General features: G+C 34.4%; 1 protein-coding gene across 20 annotated transcripts in view; it reads right to left on the bottom strand.

Annotated features, from left to right (window-relative positions):
* Window positions 1–27,161, bottom strand: part of LOC149775957 (uncharacterized) — a 185,836-nt gene that overhangs the window by 49,975 nt on the left and 108,700 nt on the right. The window contains exon 1 of one of the 20 annotated variants that reach the window (XM_089940799.1): window positions 10,651–10,675. The exons of the other annotated variants lie outside the window; for them this stretch is intronic. The gene's annotated coding sequence lies outside the window, so the exon portion shown is untranslated. Of the gene's footprint in view, window positions 1–10,650; window positions 10,676–27,161 lie in introns of those variants that run through there. 20 annotated transcript variants of the gene reach the window in all.

Consider the following 27,161-nt stretch of genomic DNA (forward strand, 5'->3'; position numbering starts at 1 on the left):
TCAAGAGGCATCATCTCAGCATGCTTCATGATTAAAGACATGTATACTGCATGCAAAAGCCTATATGGTCATCAGCTAAATGCAAAACAAAAATAACCTTAGCTGGTATAATGTTAAATGTGGGTCATAGTGACCTTGATTTCTTTGTACTGGTCAAGTATTAAGAGATATATGCATGCTTAGAGTTGAACAATTCAAGTACATATATTTGAAGCAAAAACTTAAACAAGTCACAAGCGTAAGTATGGCTCACAGAGACCAACTTTTGTGATGAGAGTGAAGTTCTCATTAACAATAAAAATAATAATAATAATGAGGACTTTGTATAGTGCCTAATCTTTAGAAGCTCTAAGCGCTTTACAACATTAGACAACACCTAAAACATAAAAAACATATACAATGATATGATTACAAAAAACAAACACCATGAAATTAGAAAACATTAAAAAAACATGCTGAAATATTTAAGGTAGGAAATATTATTAGGTCTTTTAACATCCCCACGCCAGGTTTCTGGATTCCAGGTACATGTACAACAGTATGTATACAGAGTGCAAACAGATATCTGGTCCTGAGCTCAATGCAAAAACTTAAAACACAAAATTTAACTAAAGTCAGTGAAGCATAAAATATGAGTAGTTTGTTTACTTTGTGATGGGGGTTTCCCGATTCCAGGTATAGGTATGCATAACTGGTTGCCAAGAAACCCTGATCTAAATGCAAACATTTAACCGAAAGTGTACCTGACTGCTAATGAACATACAAGTACGATGTTTTCCCTTGTCCTGGGGGTAGGCACTATGAAATGCACTCTTAATTGTTGCATTAGGACCCAGTAAATCAGGTTTTCATGAAAACCAATACATACTACATGTACAATAGCTTTCCTCTACTTTGCAGAGGGGCAAGCTGACAAAATACAAGTGAAGCTGACAGAGAACGGGTTTCTTTATATTCTAAATTTCTGGATCATGATAATACCAAGTTTAAAAATAACGGACAATAGGATTTTGACAAGTTGAGCTTTTTCCTTATTTGCAAAGAAATACAAGCGAAGAAAAAGTTTTCTAAGGAGATTTTGTGCTGGAGTTGCAGCAGCAAAAAAAAAAAATCAGCAGATATAATTTTAGGACCTGTGCAATACTTGGGCTATCAATATAAAAATTCCTCCTCTTATTCAAGTTACTTCCCAAACCCTGCCCTCTACAAAAGAAGGCAGCAAAACTGATAAATTTAATGTTTACAACTTCAAATCACATACTTTTGAAAGGGATCTCACTAAACAAACCCTTAACCTGAAGTTCATTTTCAATTGTATCAGCCTCTGTCACGTGCCACGGTTTGTAACTGGGAAAGGCACTTTGCTCCCATTTCCTCAGCATGATAAGGCAAACACTGAATTGAAAGTGTCATTCAAGAAAAAGGAATTTTAAAGGTTAAAAATGTTCCCAAGTGCAATATAATCTGATTTATGGGAACAGACTTGCAACTGGATTACAACAAAAATGAACATCCAAGTTAATCATTAAGTATGTAATTAGGGATGAAAACTCAAAATAGCACGAAAATGATACTTTTTCTCATTTCTCTGGCATCAGAATCCACAATGAACTCATGTGAATTTTGATGCCAGTGTTATGCTATGCCTTTTGCTGTAATGTAGCATCATGGAGAAGTACACTTTCAGCGATAGAAAAAAACCCAACAATTTTTGGAAATTTAATGGTTATTTTAGGTTCACATATATCCATTTTACTGACTCCATTGACTTGTTGCTGGTAAAACTAAATTTGACAGAATAACATCACTAATAATGTTCTCAAATCGTATCAGCTAAACGGTCTCATTTTAAAGAAAGTTTGGCGGGAGATTCACTGTAGATGAATGGATGAGGGATATTAAGGCACTTTTGAAAACTGCTTTCAAATAAGTAATGGTTTCAGTCAAAATAATGCATAAACAGGAGTCTTCCCTATCTGCCAATCTACTACATGAATATTATTCTGGCATGAGGAATCATGGCTACTTAATGACCCAAAAAAAAAAAACAGTCCCTATATTTGGTCCATCCTCAGATTTTATCATTTGCAATAATAAATTGAGTCTCAGATTCGGCTAATGTGGGTATCTGAGAAAGCAATGCCCGTAGCTTCTTGTAAGTCGGCAGTTCTTTCTGGGGTTTCCCCCCGTTCTTCCTCCACCATTACTTACTGGCTGCCATACATATCCTATCATGTGCTGAAAAATAGTGTTAAACCCTACAACAACAACAAAAGTAATAATAAATTTGTCCTCTTGTATTACCATAGCTTTAAGAATGCATGATTTATAATATATATCAATGAAAACAAGAAATGTATTTTTTTATTTTGAGATGAATCAAAATATATCCTGTATCAGAAATAGAAGACACTAAAATTTCAACCTGATTTCCTTTTTAATTAATAAAAACAGAGTAGCTTAATAATTGCTATCTCCTCCTGTTTAAAATTTAGCAACAATCTAGTAAATATCAAACACTAATGCTATTAACTTCATTTTCTTAGCTGCAATTTTTATTAAATACAGACAGGTCCTAGATTCCTCCTTATCCTCTTGGGGAAACTTCAATATAACCTGGAATGTGCTGATGGGCTGTTAAACTAAATCAAAATAAAATTCAGTGAGAGCATATATCCTTAATGTCAAATCAATACATCCATTTTAATGAGAAGACATAGCCTTCATTATAAAGAAAATAATACTTAGTCTTCACCCAAAATTATTTTCAAAATTTCAACTGAAGATGCATCTCCTATAACAATATAAAATTAAATAACAAGTAAAAAAAATTTTTACAAAGTAGACATCTTTTTTCTTATTTAAAGTCCTGATGAAATAGCTAATTCTTATGTCAATTTGTAAAAACATACCATTTATCCCATCATAAAAAAACTTCTATTTGAACACAAAACAAAAACATTTTTTGGGATCTCAACAGATATTTAAAGTCACAATATTAAACCTGGCAAAACCAACATTTTGTTCTGAATAGTTAAAGCACTACAAAATTATCTCTACAATAAAAATAACCCTTCACAACAGTTCTGTACAAAGGAATGTGAATGTCTTTTTACACAAAGTATATTTAAGTAACCACAAAATCATTTGAATATGTAGTAAATAGCAAATTATATCACATAGTCTGTACACTTTGCCTGTAGTGTGTGCAGTTTAATATTTTTCATATTATAACATGTGAACATATCACTTTATGTGATTCTGATTGGTCCAAATATTAATCCATGAAATTACTGTGCAGTATTTTCTTTACCAATAGGCTGCAATGTTGTGAAAACATTTTAACCCTGCCTTCTGGAACTTTTTGTTTTCAACAAACATTTTGGTGGCCATTTTTCAATTAGAGTCATGAAAGGAATTGAGGGGAAAATGCTCTTGTCAGTTTGAATTCATGATCTGTAAGACTGAGACATCTTTTAAGCAAGATGAAGATGCTATAAATTATGTTTGTAAAGCTATCAAACCTTTTTATAATGTTCGTCCAATTTTTTCTGTCCTGCCACCTATCAAATTCAAGGGATGTAGCTATGATACATCATTAAAATTGATTATCTGCTTATAATTAGTAAATATGATGGTTACCAGTACAAGGTGATGTTCTGCAGACCATCTGATTCACCAATCAAATTATAGTCTTTATATTTCTGAGAGTGCTCAGTGTTACTTGGAACATGTCATTACTAATGATAACCTTAACATCAATGAAATACAATCTGATGGGCTACCAAAAATAAGTGAACCAAGAATTCCTGAGGTCACCCTAACATAAATTGTATTCATACCTGGTAGATATCCTTTCTGTCACTGGAGATCTTGGTTTGAATCAGGATATATGGAAAGGTCCATTTTATGGATTTCCTTTCAATCTCAGGTCAATGGTGAGAACTGTCATAATGGTAAGAACTATGTCACAATGGTAGGAGCTATTGTCACTATGGTAAGAACTATGTCACAATGGTAGGAGCTATTGTCACTATGGTAAGAACTATGTTGCAATTTTAAGAACTATGTCACAATGGTAGGAGCTATTGTCACTATGGTAAGAACTATGTTGCAATTTTAAGAACTATGTCACAATGGTTTGAACCATGTCACAATGGTAGGAGCTATTGTCCCAATGGTAAGAACTATGTCACAATGGTAGGAGCTATTGTCACTACGATAAGAACTATGTTGCAATTTTAAGAACTATGTCACAATGGTTTGAACCATGTCACAATGGTAAGAACTATGTCACAATGGTAAGAACTAAATTAAAATTTTTAAAGCTATGTCACAATGGTAAAAAAAACTATGTTACAATTGTAAAAACCTTGTTACAATGGTAAGAACAATGTTAAAGACAGGTGAATTGCTCTGTGCACTGTATGTTTCAGAATAAATTTCTGAAAAGAAGAACAGAATTTTGAGACAGCAAAATCTTGCACTCGAAAATAAACTGACTCAACAGTGAAAGAAAGCAGTTATCACCTATCATGCACAGAGGCCAATACAGAGATACCATGACGATTTGATCTCTTTTGTAAAGAGAATCCTAGATAAGTAGGTAAATTTTCACCTGCTTAGCTTTACCAAAGGAGTTGGACTGTATTCAACCATACTGTATGTATATAACATCTCCTGAAAGTCTGGAAAATTCATTCTATGGTGGATTGTTATTTGAGGGAGTATGTTTATGGAGGAATGGGGATGGCAATAGGTGACACCAATCATTTTAAAAGTAATAACAGTAAATGTTTCTTTGAAGAAAAATAAGACATAGTTGGCTATTTTAAACAAAACACCACTCCCATCACAACAATGAACCCACACAGAAATAATTCATGGATCTGGATGTGCCTCTTTTTTATTATTCATAACCAGAATTCATAAAAAATTTAATGGAATAAAATAATTTTAAAAAAGCAACCAACAAATCATATGGAATTATTAAAATTATCAACTGTTCTTTCCATCTATTTCCTGGAATAGTAGAGATGAATCACAAAAATGTACACATTTTTAGAATGAAAATGCAGCCTATGGGTTTTAAGTTAATGTACACATATTTTTATAATGAAAATGCAGCCCATGGATTTTAAGTTAATGTACACATATTTTTAGAATGAAAATGCAGCTCATGGGTTTAAAGTTAATATACACATATTTTTATAATGAAAATGCAGTCCATGGGTTTTAAGTTAATGTACACATATTTTTAGAATGAAAATGCAGCCTATGGGTTTTAAGTTAATGTACACATATTTTTACAAAGAAAATGCAGCCCATGGGTTTTAAGTTAATGTACACATATTTTTACAATGAAAATGCAGCCCATGTGTTTTAAGTTAATGTACACATATTTTTACAAAGAAAATGCAGCCCATGTGTTTTAAGTTAATGTACACATATTTTTACAATGAAAATGCAGCCCATGTGTTTTAAGTTAATGTACACATATTTTTACAATGAAAATGCAGCCTATGGGTTTTAAGTTAATGTACACATATTTTTATAATGAAAATGCAGCCCATGGATTTTAAGTTAATGTACACATATTTTTAGAATGAAAATGCAGCTCATGGGTTTAAAGTTAATATACACATATTTTTATAATGAAAATGCAGTCCATGGGTTTTAAGTTAATGTACACATATTTTTAGAATGAAAATGCAGCCCATGGGTTTTAAGTTAATGTACACATATTTTTACAAAGAAAATGCAGCCCATGGGTTTTAAGTTAATGTACACATATTTTTACAATGAAAATGCAGCCCATGGGTTTTAAGTTAATGTACACATATTTTTACAATGAAAATGCAGCCCATAAGTTAATGTACACATATTTTTACAATGAAAATGCAGCCCATGGGTTTTAAGTTAAGGTACACATATTTTTAGAATGAAAATGCAGCTCATGGGTTTAAAGTTAATATACACATATTTTTATAATGAAAATGCAGTCCATGGGTTTTAAGTTAATGTACACATATTTTTAGAATGAAAATGCAGCCCATGGGTTTTAAGTTAATGTACACATATTTTTACAAAGAAAATGCAGCCCATGGGTTTTAAGTTAATGTACACATATTTTTACAATGAAAATGCAGCCCATGTGTTTTAAGTTAATGTACACATATTTTTACAATGAAAATGCAGCCCATGGGTTTTAAGTTAATGTACACATATTTTTATAATGAAAATGCAGCCCATGGGTTTTAAGTTAATGCTTTCCCCACCCATTAAATTGTTTTACTTCTCACCTTCATTCAGTGGAAACAATAATTCCCTTTTCACCTCAACAAACCAAAGTAGCTCAACTGATAGAGTATTGGACTTGTAATGCAAAGGTCACCGATCCACCATGCATGCCCACATCTGCTGTCTCGGTTTGTCATCAGGGAAGGACTTAGTTCTCATTCCCTGTACATGTTTTTATCCACTACTGTGCTATTTAAATCCAAGCAACATCACTCTCCATTTTCATGTCCTAAATTAAACTGTTTCACTAACAGATCTGAATGTGATAAATAAGCCAGTGTTAGGCAATGCTTAATCTGTTTCATATTTCACTGTAGGCAACAATTAATAAAACACCTTACTTATTCAGAACTGCATTCGTTATCAAAATATTCCAGGTCATTTTTTTTAAACTGAGTTTTACATCTGCCAATGAAAGACTATAACTCAAACCAACCAATCATATTTTGACTTTTAAAAGTTACACTGAAACACATCAGCAATGACACTACTTTCTTTAATAACTGTTCAATACATACCAGCATCCATGAATGTATTTGGATATACTAGAATCATCTAGAATGCAATGAATTATTACACAGCTTACACGACACATCCTATCTGTATCGCCGAGCTGTTGAACACAAAACCAAACCAACTGTTTCATAACCAGAGTGTAATCAATAATTATATTGCTCATCTCTGCAAAGCTTTAAATAGTGTCCAGTAAAAAACATAACATTAATTTTCATTAAGAAAAGAAATCTGTACTAATTACCTTGATAATGAATAATACTGGCCCCTCTGGCTGGGCATAAGAGACACACAAAAACCCCAATATAAATGAACATTTTTTTACGATGTCAGTGTAAAGATAATATTGATCACAACCAGAAAGTAATTTTTACTCTGCTCCAAATTCATTAAATCTCAACCTATTATCACCATACACCCCAAACCAGCAACAGAACCATTAATTCCTATTGCTACCTGGAATTAAAGTGGAAATCTTAGGTTTTAACTAAGCTAAGAAAAGTTGTCAGTAACACCAGTAATGCACGCATAATTTGTGTATTGCTGATTGCAATGATTAGCCACTACAGCTGTGGCCTTGTATGAAAAGTAAGTAGTCCACTGTTTTACTTTAACTCATTTACATGTACAGTATACCATGTGTGAGGGTAAATAGTACTTGCAAATGAAGGATGCATGATGGTCAAAGGACCATACAAAAAGTTCACTTTGCCCCATGGTCAGGCATTCTAAAAGTAAAATGAACAAAATAAATCTTAGAACATTACTTGAAGTCACTTTTCATGCAGCAGCACACTTAATTGTTCCAATTTCACCTGTCAAACATAGGGTCATTACAGAGTGAATGGCCATAGCAGAAAGTGGAGGCAGTTGTAGACCTCAAACTGAACAGCATTTTTATGACAGAACAAAGCTTCATTACATCTCAGAATGAATGAATAAGCAATGCCTTTGGGTAAAAATGCAGGTACAAACTTGAGATCAATCATAATCCATTATATATCGAGTTCCCTTGTACTGTATGTAGCTCAATTAAATGTCCATAAAGGTTACACTATAGAAATCCCTGGTGTAAGGAAATTCTCAGCAAGCAGTAAACATTATCTGCTTAGTGTGTGTGTGTGTGTGATTAGGATTTTTAACGTAGCTTTAACAATTTTTCAGTCATATCACTATGATGTCTGCAGTGTGGCAGTTTATAGTGATGTCTAGCACTGGGGCATCATCCACAGACACGTAGCATGATGTTGCACCAAGTCACATTATCCTGCCACCAGGCCGACCAGTCATTACACTAACCTCTTAATGCTGAGCGCCAAGCGAGGCAGCTGTTAGTAACATATTTTTAGGTCTTTGGTATGACTTGGCCGGGGTTCGAACCCACAACCTCCCGCTTCCAAGGTGGATACTCTAACCACTAGGCCTGGGGAGTGGTTTATCTACTTAGTACTAAACTTTCAAAACAAAATGGACCTCTGAATGTAACATAAAATTGTATGTGGTTAACTAAAGCAAGATAAATTTACAAATTCTTTGGTAACAATATCAAGCGATTTCTACCACAAAATGGTGTTTGTTGTCCTCATTTATTGTGCACTTTATAAGGAGCAAATATATAAGAATTTTCAGAAGGGACCCTCAATACTGGTGTCCAATATTGGTTGGTGATCACTATGGCAAGGTTCACCATACCACAACAATCAACTAATTAGTTTTGTACTCCTGTGTAAATTAAATACCACTGCATAGCCCAACTGAATATTGTTCTGAAAACTTGAAAACATGTTCGTTCCTTATTATATTCTGAACTGGCAAAGTCGGTGCAATTAGAAATCACAATGATTTCAGGAGTAATTCTTGTGATTGAAGTTGCACAATCATTAAAACTGGTATCATATTATCCTAAATCATAATTCATTTTAAATACGATAAACATGTAACAATAGTGGAGTTAACCCATAGTATGCGTATAATGTCTAAATTAAAAAAAAATCAAATTTAGCAAGAATATTACACTCAAAGTGAAATATGGATTACTTGTAGGGGTTTTACAGGACAGCAACACAAATAACACAATTTATTCTGGTGAAGCAGCAATAACAACACCATCAAGAGGGCTTAAATTATGACAGTGTGTGTGTGTGTGTGTGCGCACGCGTGCGTGCGTGTGTGTGTGTCATGTCCCACCCAGTCACATTATCCTTACAGCAGGCCAACCAGTCCTAATACTAACCTTGTAATGCTGAGTGAAAAGCAAAGCAGTTGCAAAGACCATTATTTTTTAAGTGTTTGATATGACTTTGGCTGGGGTTTAAACCTGTGACCTCCCACATCTGAGGTTGATGCTTTAACCTATACTTAGGCCACCAGAGTGGTCTCCATGAAATAGTTTTAAGAATAGTTATAAGAAACTTGTGTTATGAATAATGGCTGGACAAAATGCCATCAGGTCCATAATCAATAGTTATATGACACCTCAGATACTGAGAATAGCTGAATGGTACCAATTTTTAACAAGTTTTAAACATGTAAAAATTAAGAATGGAACAATAACCTCAGGCAGGTGATCTTTTCCCAAAAATATAAACATGAAGGGCAAGATAACATATAAAAGGTAAAGACTGTAAAATTTTGTAAAAGTCATATCAATAAATATATGACCATGAAAGAAAACACGAAAGGTCTTATCTGAAATCAAGGTAATGTTTTTATCATAATGTAGTGTGTGGTTTGTTTTGATGCATCCCTTATATGTGGTCCAGAAAGTTATCTGGACTATAAATCAATGTAGATACATAAGTAATGAAGGTATGGTAATCTATCATCACACTTTTCAAACAAAGATGTCAGGTTTATGTCATGTAGGTAACTACTTTTCAGTTAATGTTTCAGTATATATGTAATGTACCTGACCTTACAATGATGCAGTAAGCATACAAATACAGTAACACCTACAATATACAGTTAATACTTACCATATATACTCGTTTATAAGTTCTGTCAAACTGTAATAATTAAAGATCCGGATCTGCCGTATCATAATGCAAATGCAAATCAGGGTCTATCTTGTTTGTTTTACTGATTACTCATAATGAACTGCACATAACCAGATCTGCCTGTGTATTATGTGATGGAAGATCTGGGTCTGTGCAGTCTGAAGTTGGACTCATCTTATATGCAAGTTTAAAAGTACCATAATAACATTTAACATGGAATTTTAGTTAACCAAACAGATAATATCTCCATGTAGTTTTAATGGCATCCACCTATGGTACTCGACATTTATGTTGTTACATTGCAGATCAGTTTTTATAAATGGAGGTTAAAATGCAACCAGAAATTTACCAGGCCTGCAGGAAACCATTATCAACACCTTGCTGTAGAGTTGATTACAGACTTGAGAATGCTTTTATTCATTTACATCAGGGTTTACACATGGTGCGAGTTCAATATTACATTTGAATTTTTTTATAAAACATGTAACTCAACAATCCTGTTTTTCACCCATCACACTGGATATATGCCTGGGACTCTGAGCATGGGTGCATGGATATTAATGGAGTTTTTTTTAATTTATATAATTCTACATTCCAAGTATGAGACCACTAAACAAACCCCAGGGTTTGGGACATATGACCATGCAAAGAAACTTTAACTCAAAACATGTCCAAAACTTTTAAATGACAATGTACATTCCAAGCCCCAATGCACAATGCTAATGAACCCTTTTCTTCACAGATTAAAAAATAACTATGTTTATGCAGATGCATAATGTAGATGTAAAACAATAGGTACATAGGCCAGATACAAAAGAAAGAAAGTATCATGTACACTTACAGATAGTGAAACATATTATCTTCCTTCTCGGCAATGAATATTACACCTGCAGCAGATATGTGTACATACACCATGAAGCACATTTCTTATCAAATTCACAGCTGCACGAATATTTCTTAATGTTGGAAGATCACAGGTCACAAGGAATGCATCAGATGCAACTTTTTTTTATTTCCCTTGAATCAGTCTGTTTGCTGTCTTAAGACACAATAATGAGCCAGTCATCCCATGATGAAACATTCATGATTTTGAGGTATTAAGAATAAATGGTATGTGCTGAAAGATACAAAACTCCATCAGTACGAAATGTACAATAATAAATGATTATACAGTGTTACCCTGCTATAGGATGTTCCGCTACAACATGGATTTGGATATAACGCATTGTGGCATGGCTCCTGAAATTTCATGCACATTTGTTATTCTCGTACAAGGAAAAAGAAAAAAAATCATTCTGAAAAGTACCAAAAAATATAAAAAAGTTATTAAGATTTTGGGCAAGAGATCGTGTATCACATCATTTGTAGCAACATGATGCTAGAACCATATAATCACTTCACCCAAGAAAGAGGCAGAAAATAAACACATGATTTTAAAGTGATTCTCACAAGAAACTATTATTTTATGCGCACCTTTGTCATACAATGAAGCTATAATTTCCTTTTGCTCAATTGTATGCATTTTGTTGCTCCAAGATAATGTCAGTGTTCGACTATAAATGGCGCCCAAGGCAACAACAAAAAAATTGATCCCAAACAAACGAAATCATCTTTTGGACAATGTTTAAGACTAACCAATGATAATAGTATTGTTATCAAACCAGTGGAGCCTTCATCATCAACAAAATGGTTACTCGTAAGTTAAACGTAATTTGTGCAGCAATAGTTGAAAACATAGCTGGCTACATTTTCGTTAGATTAAGTTACATGAAGAATGTGACAGTGAATACACCTTTGTGTGTTGTCATATATGTACAGAGGTAAAAAAAAGACCTCCATGACCAAATTCAAAAAACAACTTTCAGAACAGTACACCAGCAAGGCATGCTGGGTTGCCAGAACAGAAACTGCTGACTGAAGGTCCACAACAGCAGGCAGATTTGAATGCAGGGTTACAAAAACATTCTTCCAAACAAGACATAGTGCTACTTAAGCATGTACATTGGCTGAGTGTAGAAGACATTCCTTTTTTTAAAAACAAATCACTTCTTAATTTAATACATTACTAAAAATAACAGCTGAAGAAATTGATACCACTGGAATTTTGAAGAATTCTGCTAATCAGTATAACTCGACTACTACCTGTCAGAGTGACTGGAGAGCCTATCAAACGTTGTTGAGGACAGTCTTGTACGTCACTTACAAAATTCATCATTTGTGACATCAGTGACAGATGAAAACACCAACACAGTCAACAATAAATGCCTTTCATAATGCTCAGATTATGTCAGATGACATGAAACCATCAACAAGATTTTTAATAAATATAGAATGCTCAGATGTTTCTGGCAAGGGAATTGTAGTATTGGCTTTAGTCACATTATAAAACTAATATTTATGTTGTGTATTTAAATAATATAATTATTTTTAAAAACTACTGAAAACTGTTCATCGACTTCAATAAGACTCATAGGTTTGGATTCTGGCTCAGTTTTCTGCCTTGATGAGTCAAATGACTTACATGAAGCCATTTGTAGATAAAACTCTGTAAAGGAAGTCAGTACCAAACTTAAATAGAAGCTATGGAATCTGATGGATTATTTCATTTTCCAATGGTCAGGTTCTATGGCTCCCAACTACCATGCTATATGTTATAGGGTGGTCACAATACATACAAAGGAAATAATTACATTCTCAGGTTTAATCATATGATAGAAGTGTCTGCCCACCTCTCTTGAAACACAACTGGGGGAGGGAGTGAACGGTCTTTAAAGACATCTTCTGTGAGGAAATACAAAGCCACCAGCAGCAAGACTATATTCATTTATTTCCAATCCAAGACATGAAAAGGTTTAAGTGAAACTTCACTTATCTGAATATAATGGGATGCAATCATATTTATTGCACCTCCCTTGTCTGTACATGTACAAAAATGTATCTAACATGATACTAACAGGAAAAGAACAGAACTGAATTAATCTACTGTTCCAATTTTACTAAATAAATGTATAAAACCTTAAAGGTAAAACAATTCACAGATGTCACAGCTCTATTTAATTGAGTTCATTACTGTGCATATATTATATACAGTTTAACATTGTTAAAGTGAACACAAACTGTTGCTATTTTAAATGGCGAAACCTCAGTTGATTAATCTACTTAAACTTTTTCTATCCACAAAAAAATCATAAAAATCACCATGAATACTAATTAAATGTTTTGTTGTATGAATGAATGTTGGGGAAAAAACAAATCAGTGCACGTTTCCATGAAAAAAATACCCAAAGCAGTGCATGTTTCCATGATTTTTTATATACATCAGAATAAGGTTATATCCCCACCCCAAGAGAACCACAGTTGATCAACTAGTCTTGCACAACTTCCAAATCAGTATATCCATACATATGCATCATAGACAGCCAATGCAACATGATTCTATGACAAGAACATATTTTACATGCCAAAAGCATGCTGCTATTCAAGTGCAAATGGCAAATAATGGGATTAACACATGTAGGTATTTCTGCATGGTAACAGCAGATTACTGCATAGATTCCTAATGAAGCATGCATGCTTCTTCATTTTACTTATGTACAATAGCTATTCATGCACAATGAAATGATTACCATGTATACAGAAAGGACTTCTCTGGACTTTCTGATTATCAATTTATGCTAACAACCAATTTCATATATCCATACAATATCCACGTTTCCCAGGGTCCATGCTAGGGGGCAATTGAGTTGCCTGTTATTTTGCCCAGATATACAGAAAAAGCAAAGTTGACATCTCTGTTTCTCAAGTCTACATCATCCACCTCACCATGTTTGGCTGTTTTCTTATTCTAAGTACAATATCAACTCTTGCATTTTTTTCCTCTTCAGAGAGCAATGTAATTGCCACATACAGTGTTTTCATGCTTTCTACAAAATTCAGTGTATATTTGATGATTTTTTTATGTCTGCAATTCTGGTTGAATCTACAAGTAAAAAAAAAATGAACACAAGCAGCCTGACAAAGCAAGCAAAGATCGATGCATTGGTAGCCTGATCATAAAAATATTATTACTATGTCAAGCTTTTTGGCTGACTGCAAGTTGACTTCATATTTGATTCTGATGGCAAACGTTCAGGGACCTGTACCTCAATGTTACCCGTTTTTGACGTAATACAATTTTGTATAAACAAGATTTTTTGTAAAAACAATAAATCTGCTGACCAAGTTAAGGTTAGATGAGTTTTGTCTTCATATTATGTCTAAAATGTACGTTTTATATTTCTTTTTTATTGTACATGATGGCCACTCTTCACATGCTTCTTTTCCCACCACTTCGCCTTATTCGGGCTAGATGGGAGGGGGAGTCACTTGACTGTAATAATTTGAGTTGAGCGTGAATCCTGGACTTGCACAATGGGTCCTCATAGTCATTATATTATTGTATCTGCGGAAGCAAGAATGTAAATAGGTAAAAAGATAGGGGCCTTATTCAATTCTATAAATAGCCACTACCCAGGCAAGCTGAAAAATCGGCCAAGGAGTGAACTCCACCATAAACACACTTGCCTAGTGAGCAATCCTACTCCATATCCTACTGGTGTTACATGTTTTATATAACACTTTTCTGGCTGTTACTAAGTTTTCCATAGTTGTTAAGAGAGTTGGGAGGCTATGAAGTGTATAGGTATGCATGGAGCAGTGTTTCCTATTATATTGTTCATTTCACACAGCATTGAGAATTTTATCCTATCTGTAGCACAGTCATTTTCAGGTCAGCGTCATTAAATGTAGCTAACAGTATATACTTTGATTCACACGAAGTATTTAAAATTAGTTAGGTAGCTTTAACTACATTTAATGACGCTGATTTAAAACTGTACTGAGCTAGGACTGCATATAGGATAGAACTGACCAAGCTGTGTGGAACGAACAAGCATAATACCAAAATGCTCGACATCATATGTGTTAGTCTTTGTCTCTCTCTAAATGTTTTTGCAAGGTGTGTTCTCAAACATGGATTTAACTAACTTAAGTTACTATATTTTTGTTATATATTTGTTGCTGTTGTTGTTGTTTGATTTTAGTACAACTACGTCAGGCACAGCAGAAGACAAGATGGGTTTCTTTTTTAAAAGTAGTTCTGAGCGCATGGACAATTTGACTGAGACGATTGGTCTGAGATGACTAGACTGAGACAGGAAAAGTAAGGTTAGCAAAACAAGCAGATTTCTCTGTCGCATGGGTGAGAAAAAAAGACCAATGGACTACTGGTGTTACAAAAAGAGTGCAATGTACTGGTGTTACAAAAAGACCAATGGACTACTGGTGTTACAAAAAGAGTGCAATGGACTACTGGTGTTACAAAAAGACTAACAGACAAGTTTTTACTTCACGTGCCTTGTAAGACATTTTGATCAACTGCATGTTCAATGAATGCATTATTCATTTGGAAGAAAACCCATTTTAGCTGTGTAAACCACTGGTGTCAATTTGATTTCCTATGTACATGTTCAGATTATGAAATAACTGTAGATAAATTGACCCATTTTACTGAGAATATCCTATCATATTCTTATGTTTAACATTTAATAAACAGCATAATATACACTTATGTCTTCTTTTATTTACATACCTTCAAAGCATCATCTCAAAATTTCTTTTGAGCTATCTGGTTCATACTGATTTAAATACCATATGGCCTGACATGGGACTGGTTTATTACCTAATCAATATTTACACTGACCAATAACATGCTTTCAGTAAAAACTCACCAGAACAAATGGAAAGTAAACATAATGGAGAAACGTTGATGACCTAGACTTGATGCTTGATGGATGAAATTAATCAATGGATGAAGAACAAAAGGATAATCTGAAGGTTCATTCAATTACAGCAAAAATAATGCTTTGAGTTATTTTTTCACTGCTGTTAACCGATTCGGCCCCGATCCAGTCTGTAGGCGTGATGAGGCTGTACCCTACTTCAAAGCCCTGCAGCATCGAGGCCATTTAAGATAGACCAACGTGGGTGGTATTAAAAAAAAGCAGACAGATATAGCTCTAAAATGGTATCAAATAATCTGGAAGTTCTAGTTGCACTGCAAAATACAGAGAGAAAAAGCTCATTTTTTGGACCCGTTTTTTTTTCACCCAAAATTTGCTCGAGATTGGAATGCGATTTTGTGTCCAGATTTTAGACCTTTTGGCCTCAGATCTAAGGCATACCGGTCTTAACTGAACACAGACAGGTGAACCTTTGCAAAAACTAGGATAAGGTGGGCATTTGGAATAAATTGCGGTCTCCATACGAAAATGATGGGTCTATTAAGCAAAAAAAAAAAAAAAAAAAGAAAGAACTCCAACTTTTACCCTTCTGCTCATGCGCAAGCAAAATAACTAATGGAAATGAATGTTTCTAATACAACTAGGCATTATTCTCATGGATAATCTGTTGAAAACCGCTGTATTACGATGTATTCAGAAATAGCACCCCAAATCTTGTTCCTACGCACATTTCAGACAAAAATGACAAAAACCTCTGGGGCCGAATGAGTTAATGAGATATGTATTCTCATGATTATGCACACAACTTGCTCCCCAATGCCTAATACATACATTTTAGCATACAAATATCAAGTACTAACAGCATCAATACAAATAATAATAATAATAATAATAACAATAATAATAATATGGGTCCCTTGAAGGGACTGACACTCTACTGAGTGACATGTTTTATTCAAGATATGACCATTTTTTTTTTAACTGCTGAATGTTGAAACCATCTTTGATATTCTTCAGTAATAACAAGATTTTAAAATTAGTTGCTGTGGAATGGACATCCTGGATGCCAGATCTACACTATTCTCATTTAAGACCAACAAGACTTCATACATAATCTTCTGGTGGAAACCAAATATTATGATAACTTTCCATTTTGTAGAAATAGCAATAACATGATTTTCAAGATAGCTCCCATCATGGGTGGCCATGATGGATATCAGACTGGCACCATTTCCATTTATAACAAACCAGATGTAAAAAGAGTTCTTTCGATGAAGTACCACGTCAATATGACCAGTCATCTATGACAAGTAGTAGCAAGAACATTTTCAAAATGGCCACTGCAGTGGTCCCAGTGGTAATATTTCATTTACAACAAACCATAATGATTCATTCAGAAGAAGTAATAATAAAAGTTTCAAGATACAACCAAATAGAGATCATAATACCAGGAAGTTATTTTGAGGAAACCCTGTGCTGATATGACCATAATGAAAAAGTAGTGATAATATCAAGAGTTTCAAGATGGCAACTGAGGCAGCCATACTGGACATCTGAGCACCACCATTTTCATTTACAACAAACCAGACATCATAAAAAGTCTTTCAGTGAAAACCCCATGCTAACATGGCCATTCATTCGGGAAATATAGTGACAACAAGAATGATAAGATGGGGATAGTGGAAGTCATACTGGATATCTGAGAAACACCATTTTTATTTAGGACTAGCTAGACATTATAAAATGTCATTTAGTAAAAATTATAAAAACCCAATGTTAAGATGACCATAAATTCAGGAGGATCAGCAATAATAATATTTTAAGATATCTGATTGTGATGGCTGTATTGAATGTCCAAGCAGCATAATTTTTATTTAGGACCAACTAGACCATGGAATGAATGAATGCAGTTTCATGGCAATCCTAAAAAGTTGCTTATGAGGAGTGGCAATAACAGACAATGGAAAGTCTACAACAGATCATCCCTTAGTTTCTCCTGGTCTATGACCAGTTGAAATAATAATAATAATAATAAATAGTAATAATAATTATAATAATAATGAAATGACTAACTGAAATCAGCAGTATTTCGTATATATTATTTAGACCAGACTGACTTTATTACACATTTTTCAGTCTTAGATTGAAATGATAGTCATGTGCATTGAAAATGAAACAATGAAATAAAACATTCAATAAATGTGCAAAATGAACCATTTTAAAAAAGGAGGGAGGGTGGCAGCTATTTGTTTTTTAAAGCCAATGCATACAAAGAGAAGTTTTGTTGAGCAAATGGATTGTTGGGGCGGGAGAAGCACTTCCAGGCTTCATCTGCTAAAAGTCCACATCTTACAGAACTTTTCCAGACACATATAGAATGTTGTGAATGCTAATACAGCCTGTGATATTCACTATTTTGTCAGCATAATGTGTCATAGCCACATAGAGAATGTTGTGAAATTTGCTGATACAGCCTGTGACATTCACTATTTTGTTGGCATAATGTGTCATACAGCCACATAGAGAACGTTGTGAATGCCGATACAGCCTGTAATATTCACTATTTTGTTGGCATAATGTGTAGATACAGCCTGTCATATCCACTATTTTGTCAGCATAATGTAGTACAAGACCTAACACATGTGGAGTCTCGAGTTCAGGAGACACCATAATGCTAGGTCAGGATTACCTTGTAATAAGATCAGATAATTCAATTTTTTTTTATAAAGCATTTGACAACAAATTTCTTAGAGGATAATAACTGCTATGGACACATAAGAATGTAAAATGATACTTTTTGCTATTGGTTTCATACAAAAGTGCCTTGACTTCCTTGGTCTACTGATTCGATAAATCAACTCCACAAATCTGTGTTGATACTGATGGGCGATGTTGTGGGTCTGATGTCACCTGTTCATTAAAATATGCAATTTTACTGCATGCAAATCATTCCAGAAAAAACCCATGTACACTTTAGATACATACAGGTAATTGGCAACAGCCATATCAAGCACGAATTTTAAAATGGTCACAGGACAGATGGCTGTGCTATTTACAAGTCACCTGCAAACATATGGTTTGCTCAGGAAATATAATCTACATGTCACCAAAAGAACCCTTCAGCTGACGGTAGCTGCATAGCCACAAGAAATACCAGTAAGCGTATAAAATATACATCAATGTTTGCAGCCAAATTTGAATGCAGATAATTGCAGTTTTAATGAATATGTGATATCAGCCACTCACCCGAAAATCAATATCATCAAGGGTGAAGGGCGGATTTATCAGCCTAATATTAGACAATCTGATTTTTCTCCAGTACTGTACTAGCCTATAAAATGATTTTGAAATATGCTGAATGCTGGGATTGACCATGTCCATATCTCTGAATCCATGCAATAACTGTCCACCATGCGACAACTGTCCACCATGCGACAACTGTCCATTGCCCCATGGCCTTTACTGTTTTCCTTGCAACATGATTTCCATGTACCATATTTCATGTATTTTTTCATACCCTTTAATTTTTCGTACAAAATCAAGTTATCAAAATAATGATGATTTAAATGTATCATAATTATTTGTACAGTTCATATCATTTTGTACATTTTCATTAAATTTCCATTAAATTATCTGACATAAAATTTCTACTAAGAAGATGTACGTTTGCAAAAAAGATTTAAAATACTGTATTGCCATTTTGTTTTACAAAAATGAATAATTGTTGGTGAGAAAATGATTAATGCATAAGCATGGGTGCCCACAGCATAGGTCAATGGGGGTCACATGACCACCCCCAAATCATACTGCAAATATATATAGATATGTACATAAATTCTGACAAATTTAATCACGGAAATGAAGCTGAAAATATGTCACAAGATTCAGTTCAAAATGCTTAGTAAATATCAGCTTTAGTTTCAGACTGCTTACTAAACTAACTCTCCCTGCCATCACTGACTGACCCCCACCCCCACCCGCAAAATATGCTGCTTTCTAACAGTATCTACTGGTGTTTATTAACAAATGGGCAAAGGACTTCACAGACCATACCTATAAGTATTATCGTTAATTAGTTCTCCTTATTAAGTCCGTCACCGTAACAGAACACCACATGCATTTTAAAGCAAGCTTGGAGGCCCTTTGATGTTTTCTTATCCAACAAAAATTACATCTCAGTACATACTAAAGTGAAGACCACAGACCATTGGTCAACTAGTCTTATTGTTTCATTATAGTCATTCAAATATAAAATATAAAAATCTTGTCATTTTCCATCATAAATTTTAAAGTCATGGACTCTGTTAAATCGATTCATATAAATACATATACCATCTTTTATGTGCTTGTTCTGTTTTGACTTAGATATAAATAACATTTTATTGCAAATCTATTCTACAATATACCCCACTATTATCTTTATTGGCGAGTTCGAATAACAAGTAATGCTCGGCAGTAGGCTAACTACCTCCTGCCATGCAAACGCAGCGGCAGGGGTTAATGAGTTAAGGAAGACGATCATATTTTATGTTACCTCTGATCTTGTAACATCTCTCCATATGTAACACTGATTAAGGAAGGATGATCATATTTTATGTTATCTCTGATCTCCTTGCAACATTATCGCTCCATCTGCAACACTAATTAAGGAAAGATGGTCATATTTGGTATGACATCTCTGATTTCCTTGAAGGATGATCTCTCCATTTTCACCACTGATTTCCCTTGTAACATGAACTTTTCATTTGTAACACTGATTATGGGAGGATGAACAATAGTTGGTATGCTTTTACACAGGGAAGCATATGACTGAAAAGATCAGAGGTTGTGGGCAAAAGGTCACATTTGTATGCTCTTCTTACAACATGAACACAATCCAGCTAATCTGGGAATTGCAAAATCAAATGCACATTGTATACACAGGTATGTACAGGTAGATACAAAAGTGTTCCTACACACCCTACACGTCATGACCATCAACCACATCCTAAGGTTTCAAGTATACTTCTGGAATGGTGTTAGTTGTTGGAGAATATACTCATGCATGTATATGTGGAAGGGTGTGAGCTATGAGTTTTCTTTGAAAACCATGTGAAATGTAACAGTAAACAAAATCTGTTCATTATTTGAACATGGATGGATAAGAATGACTAACTCATATTTAGTGTAAATCAGCAAATTTACATGAGCATGAAAGATATTTTTAAATTGAAAAAAGAAATTATCATTGCAGAACACCCTAAAAATGCCAATACAATGTGTGACATGTTTAAATCTTCATGGAATACACACTCAATACACATGGCCAAATACTATTTAAAAGCAAGTTTTTCTCGTTCTTCCTTTTTTTTATAGTCTCTGAAAGGCAATTACTTCTGGAAAATACTTTGCTGGTTTTACAATTCTGGTTAATGCTTTGCGGTTTATAATTCTGGTTAATACTTTGCAGTTTTAAAATTCTGGTTAATGCTTTGCAGTTTTACAATTCTGGTTAATGCTTTGCAGTTTTACAATTATTTCTAATAATATGTTGTTGGTTTCTATGCAGGTTTTAAAATTATTTCTAGCAAATATGAGCAGATTTTAGAATTACTTCAACACTATATGTTATGAATGTAACTACTGGTAGAATTGATTAATATACACAAATAACAATAACAGCTTTTTAAGATCAACCAGCATGTAGAGGATTTTTAGCTCGCGAGACGTTTACTCACTAATTACTAGCCGTCTCATTAAATTTGTGAAATAGCAATTTCTAGGTTTTATTGTATTTCAGAGTTTTAAATCCTTCAAAGTTATGGATAACCTTTATTAAGTTACAGTAACTGATATGGACTATAATAATTCTCGTTTAATACCATCTATATACAAAAATTATCTTTGTGTTTTTATTGGGCAACATAACCCTATTATGGGGGTAACTGATGCTGGCATACTTAATGTGATAAACATGAAACAACTTTAAGGAGTCCTTAAGTCCTGATCAATCAAAGTTTATTTGCAACAAAATAAAACCTAGATATTGCTATCAGATTATAAAGCCTGGCAAAATCCTTTTCATGGGCATACGTAATAAATGCTCATTTTGTGCCTATCTCATTTTCAAATGGGCAATTTAAAGTGTGCATGTGTGGAAAACGAAGGAGAGGTAATGGAACTAACAACAATAAAAATTAAAATCATGCCCACAGAATCTTTGGTAAGCTATAGTCTCTCTTCTGGATTCAAGAAAATTGGAAAAGCATCCTTCATCCACAAACATAAATGAACCCATGAAAACCGAGCTACAAAGTGAATGCATTTCTGTATCTCCTCCTCAAAAACTTGTGTGCAACGGGATCACACTATAAGCTAGGACATAACTTACCAAGGTACCTCTCACAAATAACAAATTGTGTGTGCCATGCTGGCCAGACAAGAAAACCAGGATTGGAAAGGGGGAAACAGGGTAGTGGTGCTATTTAATTAGAATAATTGTCAATGAACACCTTTATCTATTGGAATGGTTTGCATTTTTATATAAATCATCTTTATTTTCAAGCTGACGAATCTGAGAGATCATGAAAAACATAACTTCAAGAGGTGTCTCATTGAGTAACTGCAACAATCTATGTATTACATCACTGCTTTTTGCATAAAAATAATATTTCTAAGTGTCTGAGTGGTCAATTGAAAGAGCAGAGGTGAAACATACCTTTTAACTTTTATTCACTTTATCTGATTTTATAAAAAAAATAATATAATATGATAATACAAGACAGGTCTGCTGTTACAGTGAAACAAGACAAAAAATATCTCTGTAAATCTACGATCAAAACAGTCAACAGTTAATGAAGATTTTATCAAAGATTTTTATTTTCAAAGTACTGAGAATTTTGTTTGTAAAGAAACATAAAAATATAGGACATCTTATTATAAATTTAGAAGTTCATGATGCCGATTCAAATTGTTTGAAATTTTGATTGCAATTTTCTTTAGTCATCAAATTAGTCAAGTTTTGGGGCATCTTGTTGAGAAAAAAAATGGGATCCATGCCTGCACAGGTGTAGTCATAATAATAATAATAAGAAGAAGAAGAAGAAGAAGAGTTTTCTTTTAAAAATATTTGTTTTTTGCGTAACAGTTGTATTTGCCATAAATTTATTTTGAATATTAGAAATATTATATTTATGATCCTTTAATCAAATGTTGGACATGTGTCAGATATGTCAGCATGGTGGCCAAATGGTATGTTGTGAAAGATGTTCATGACAAATCCAACTTCTGGAAAACTTTCAGATTTGTTTGTTTTTTAAATTTGTTATCAACATATGTTAATGTGTTAGAACATGTATTCATTACTAAGACACACAGTCATCTTATGACTTTACTGAGAGCAGTTGTTTACTGTTTGAAGTGTTCATGTACACTAAATATTTTTTTTGTTTGTTGAGTAAATGTTTCTATGTTTATTGTTCTGTCAGATCAACATCTTGCCCGGGTGTTGGCATCCCACTCAAAGTTTCTCTGCCTATTATATCAATAGTTTAGCTATTGAAATGTGGGCTTCAGTGTCAACACTTCCTATTTTTATCAACAAAGTCTCAAATATCAGCACAATATCTTTTAAAGGGTTCAGCTATAGTGTAAACTTAATCATGGCACTTTGGTTCCAGTTTTAGATTACAACTTATACAAAAATTAACATTATCATAGCAAATTCATCTACCATTACATACTGACCATTACATTTATAGCTGTTACAGCTGAGTGTACATTATAAATCATTTTGGTTGCTTTATGACACATCCACACTTTATAGGTTATACTGACTTAAAACATGTCACATCTTGCTTAAGGACTCAGCACAGCAGCCAATCTCTACAGCATTAGAGTAATTACTAATGTGCAGTTATAGATACAAAGATACATGCATGCATGTGTGCATGCATACATACATCCATCCATCCATACATGACAGTACTGGAAGAAAGAGATGAGGATCCTGTGTGCATGCATACATCCATCCATCCATACATGACGGTATTGGAAGAAAGACATGAGGACCCTGTGTGCATGCATACATCCATCCATCCATACATGACGGTACTGGAAGAAAGAGATGAGGATCCTGTGTGCATGCATACATCCATCCATCCATACACAACAGTACTGAAGAAAGAGACGAGGATCCTGCAGTGCTACGCTATGAGGCTCTAGGTGAGGAAGACAGGTCTGCGGGGAAGCCAACGAAAACCAAAAGCATGGAATATGGACAAACACTGAGAAAAAAATACACAGTCGCTCTCTTTTACTTATTCTCTTCTACTGAACAAAAGTAACCTTTTTGCAATTTTTTTGGTTTAAGCGTAAAGCTTTCAATGAAGATTAACATGATGCATTCATTTATAATACAAACACACTACATACAACACAATAAACAATAACAATTTTTCTTTTACAATTTTGTTTAGTTTTTTGCAACACATAAAAAATGCACCTCTATTTAAAATTTATTTTCACCTAAATCAGCAACAGGAAACTTAAACTGGCAACCTTATTCTTTTGAAAGGGAGATGCCAGGAACACATGAATGTACACATTGAGAAAGAAAGCGCGTGTGCGCATGCACACACCCATGCACGCACACACACACACACACACAGATATATATATATATATACACACACATGCATACATACATACATGCACTACATGAACACAACTCTGGTCTCCTCATATGCAGAAAAGAACAACCAAACAAATTCTAACATTCAACCTTCCTTCTTTTTTTATAAAAATATCAAACAATCAAAAATATATGCGGCTTACATAATTGCCGGTGAGCAACACACCTACAGCATACACAGGACAGAAGAAAAAAATTCTGGCTAAGATCACAAAGATAGGGGCAATGATGTGGCCTAAATGTCGGCGGAAGGAACTACACATCATTAAAATTCAAACAGGGAGTCTTGGGAAAACGTGGGGACTGCTCTAAGCAGCACCCCTACATTAGTATGACCAAACTTAATAGAAAAATTACAGAGGAACTCCTGAAATCACAAACATCTAAATAAATTTTTCTATCCTGATTCTGTTTGATTTTTTTACTGAAGAACTAACATATGATAAAGTGGGGAATACAAAAACACATAAAAGCATTTATAAACTTTCAGATGCAATGGGGGAACACCTCAAAGGCCGATAGCTCCATATAGCAAGAGGATGGAGGTGCCCACAAATAAAAATGAAGCACAATGGTTCCAATTAGAAACAGCTGAAATGGAACTCTCTGGACTGTAATTTACTAATTAATGGGATGACGTATACTGTCTCATATTCATGTTCATAAATCAAGTCAGCGTGTCAATATCAGTGACAATTATTCTGCAGGGAACTTCTGGCTTCTTGGTGAGGTCAAAGCATAATAAGTCTATCTTCAAGTGCCTTAAGCATCAATTGTAACAATTATCTGGATACAACTCCCACCCAATTACAATCATTATAAGCCCTTCCATCATAAAGCTTCACTCCAACTATTCTAGACAATCAAATGGCCAACATTTGTAATTTCAAGTCAGATGTTCCAGCATTTATTGCCCAAACTGTTGAATCAAGGTCAATAAAAGAGGATCAACATCCAATATTGCATAATATCCATACTGATTATGGCAAACTGTATATATACTATATACTCATTTATATGAAGATCCCAACTGCAAACTATAAAGACCCAGATCTGCCATTGCATAATGGGTCTGTGCAGTTTGTTAGGAACAATCAGTATAACTGCACGGACCTTGATCTCCTGGTGCATTATGCTACAGCAGGCCTGGATCTTTGTTGTCTGCAGTTTGACCTGACTTGTTAGTTTATATGGTGTTCTTTTTATTAAACCCATGATTTTAGATCAGAGTCTACCTGGCATGATTTTAAATAAGGGTCTACCTGGCATGATTTTAGATAAGGGTCTACCTGACACAAGTTTAAATCATAGTCATAGTGGCATGATTCTAGATAAGTGTCTACCTGACATGATTTTAGGTCAGAGTCTACCTAGCATGATTAGAGATCACTGTCCAACTGGCATGATTTTAAATTACAGTCTTTGTAACCTAGCATCATTTTAGATCACAGTCTACCTGGCATGAGTTTAGATCACAGTCTACCTGGCATGAGTTTAGATCACAGTCTACCTGACATGAGTTTAGATTAGAGTCTACCTGGCAGGATTTGAGATCACTGTCCAACTGGCATGATTTTAGATCACGGTCTACTTGGCATGATTTTAGATCACTGTCTACCTGGCATGATTTTAGATCAGGGTCTACCTGGCATGAGTTTAAATTAGGGTCAACCTGGCATCATTTTAGATCATGGTCTATATGACGTGATTTCAGATCACAGTCTACCTGGAACGAGTTTGGATCAGGGTCTACCTGGCATGAGTTTAAAATAGGGTCTACCTGGCATCATTTTAGATCATGGTCTATATGGCATGATTTCAGATCAGGGTCTATATGGGATCATTTTAGATTAGGGAAAATATGGCATGATTTTAAATCAGTCTACCTGGCATATGTGATAGCAGATCTAGGCCTACTTTGTAGTTGGCTGCAAATATGACACTGACCAATGTAGTAAATGGGACCCCCATTATGAGGTAGCTAATGTCCATAGCTGCCAACCATATTGCATGTAATTATCACATCACAGTACAGCAACAATGATAAAACACTTGATGAATGCATGTGTGTGTGTGAGACTTGGATATTTAACTAAGTTTTTTAAAAAAATCAGTCACATCGCTACGATGTCTGCAGTGAGGCAGTTTATAGTGATGTCCAGCACTGTGTCCAAGTTTCCTCTGACCCCTGTCAACCCATTTTTGATATTTGGACACATATGTTGGGGTTTTAGGGGCAAAGTCCATTCGCTATCAAAAAGTTTAAATTCGCCGACACCATTTGGTTGAATAGCCACAAATATGTAGCATCATGTCTCACCCAATCACATTATCTGACACCAGGCTGACCAATACCAATACTAAGCTTGTAAGGCTGAGCACCAAATAAGGCAGCTGCTAGTAACATATTTACAAGTCATTGGTATGACTTGGCTGGTGTTTGAACCCATGACCTCCTGCATCCAAGCAGATGCTCTAACCATTTAGGTGACCTAAGTGGTTGATGAATGCATGCTGAGTGATGATGGAAGGCATAAACATAATGCCAGTCATAATTTTACTACCTGCCAAATTATATAACAATCCGCTTTAAGACAGCATCCTACTTGACAAAACTGAATCACTACTGTGTAAGAAGAGTAGTTATGATCGGTAAGCTACAGGTTTCTGAAACAAAAATGAATTATTGGGGTGGGGGGACTGAAATAAATATCGGATTTTACTATTTGTTTTAAGCATATGAAATGATTGGGATATTTGTCAACATTAATACAAGTATCACATACATCCCCTTTTGGAGGGTCTAAATACATGTATCAAATACTGTGCATTCACTTTTCTTCGCCTACTTTGGAATTTATACACAGCCTCCATTGAAAAACATATTCCCCTCAACGAAAT

The sequence above is a fragment of the Sinohyriopsis cumingii genome, chromosome 18 (genome assembly GCF_028554795.1).
Source record: "Sinohyriopsis cumingii isolate HCF-2022 chromosome 18, ASM2855479v2, whole genome shotgun sequence".
NCBI classification, from domain to species: Eukaryota; Metazoa; Mollusca; class Bivalvia; order Unionida; family Unionidae; genus Sinohyriopsis; species Sinohyriopsis cumingii.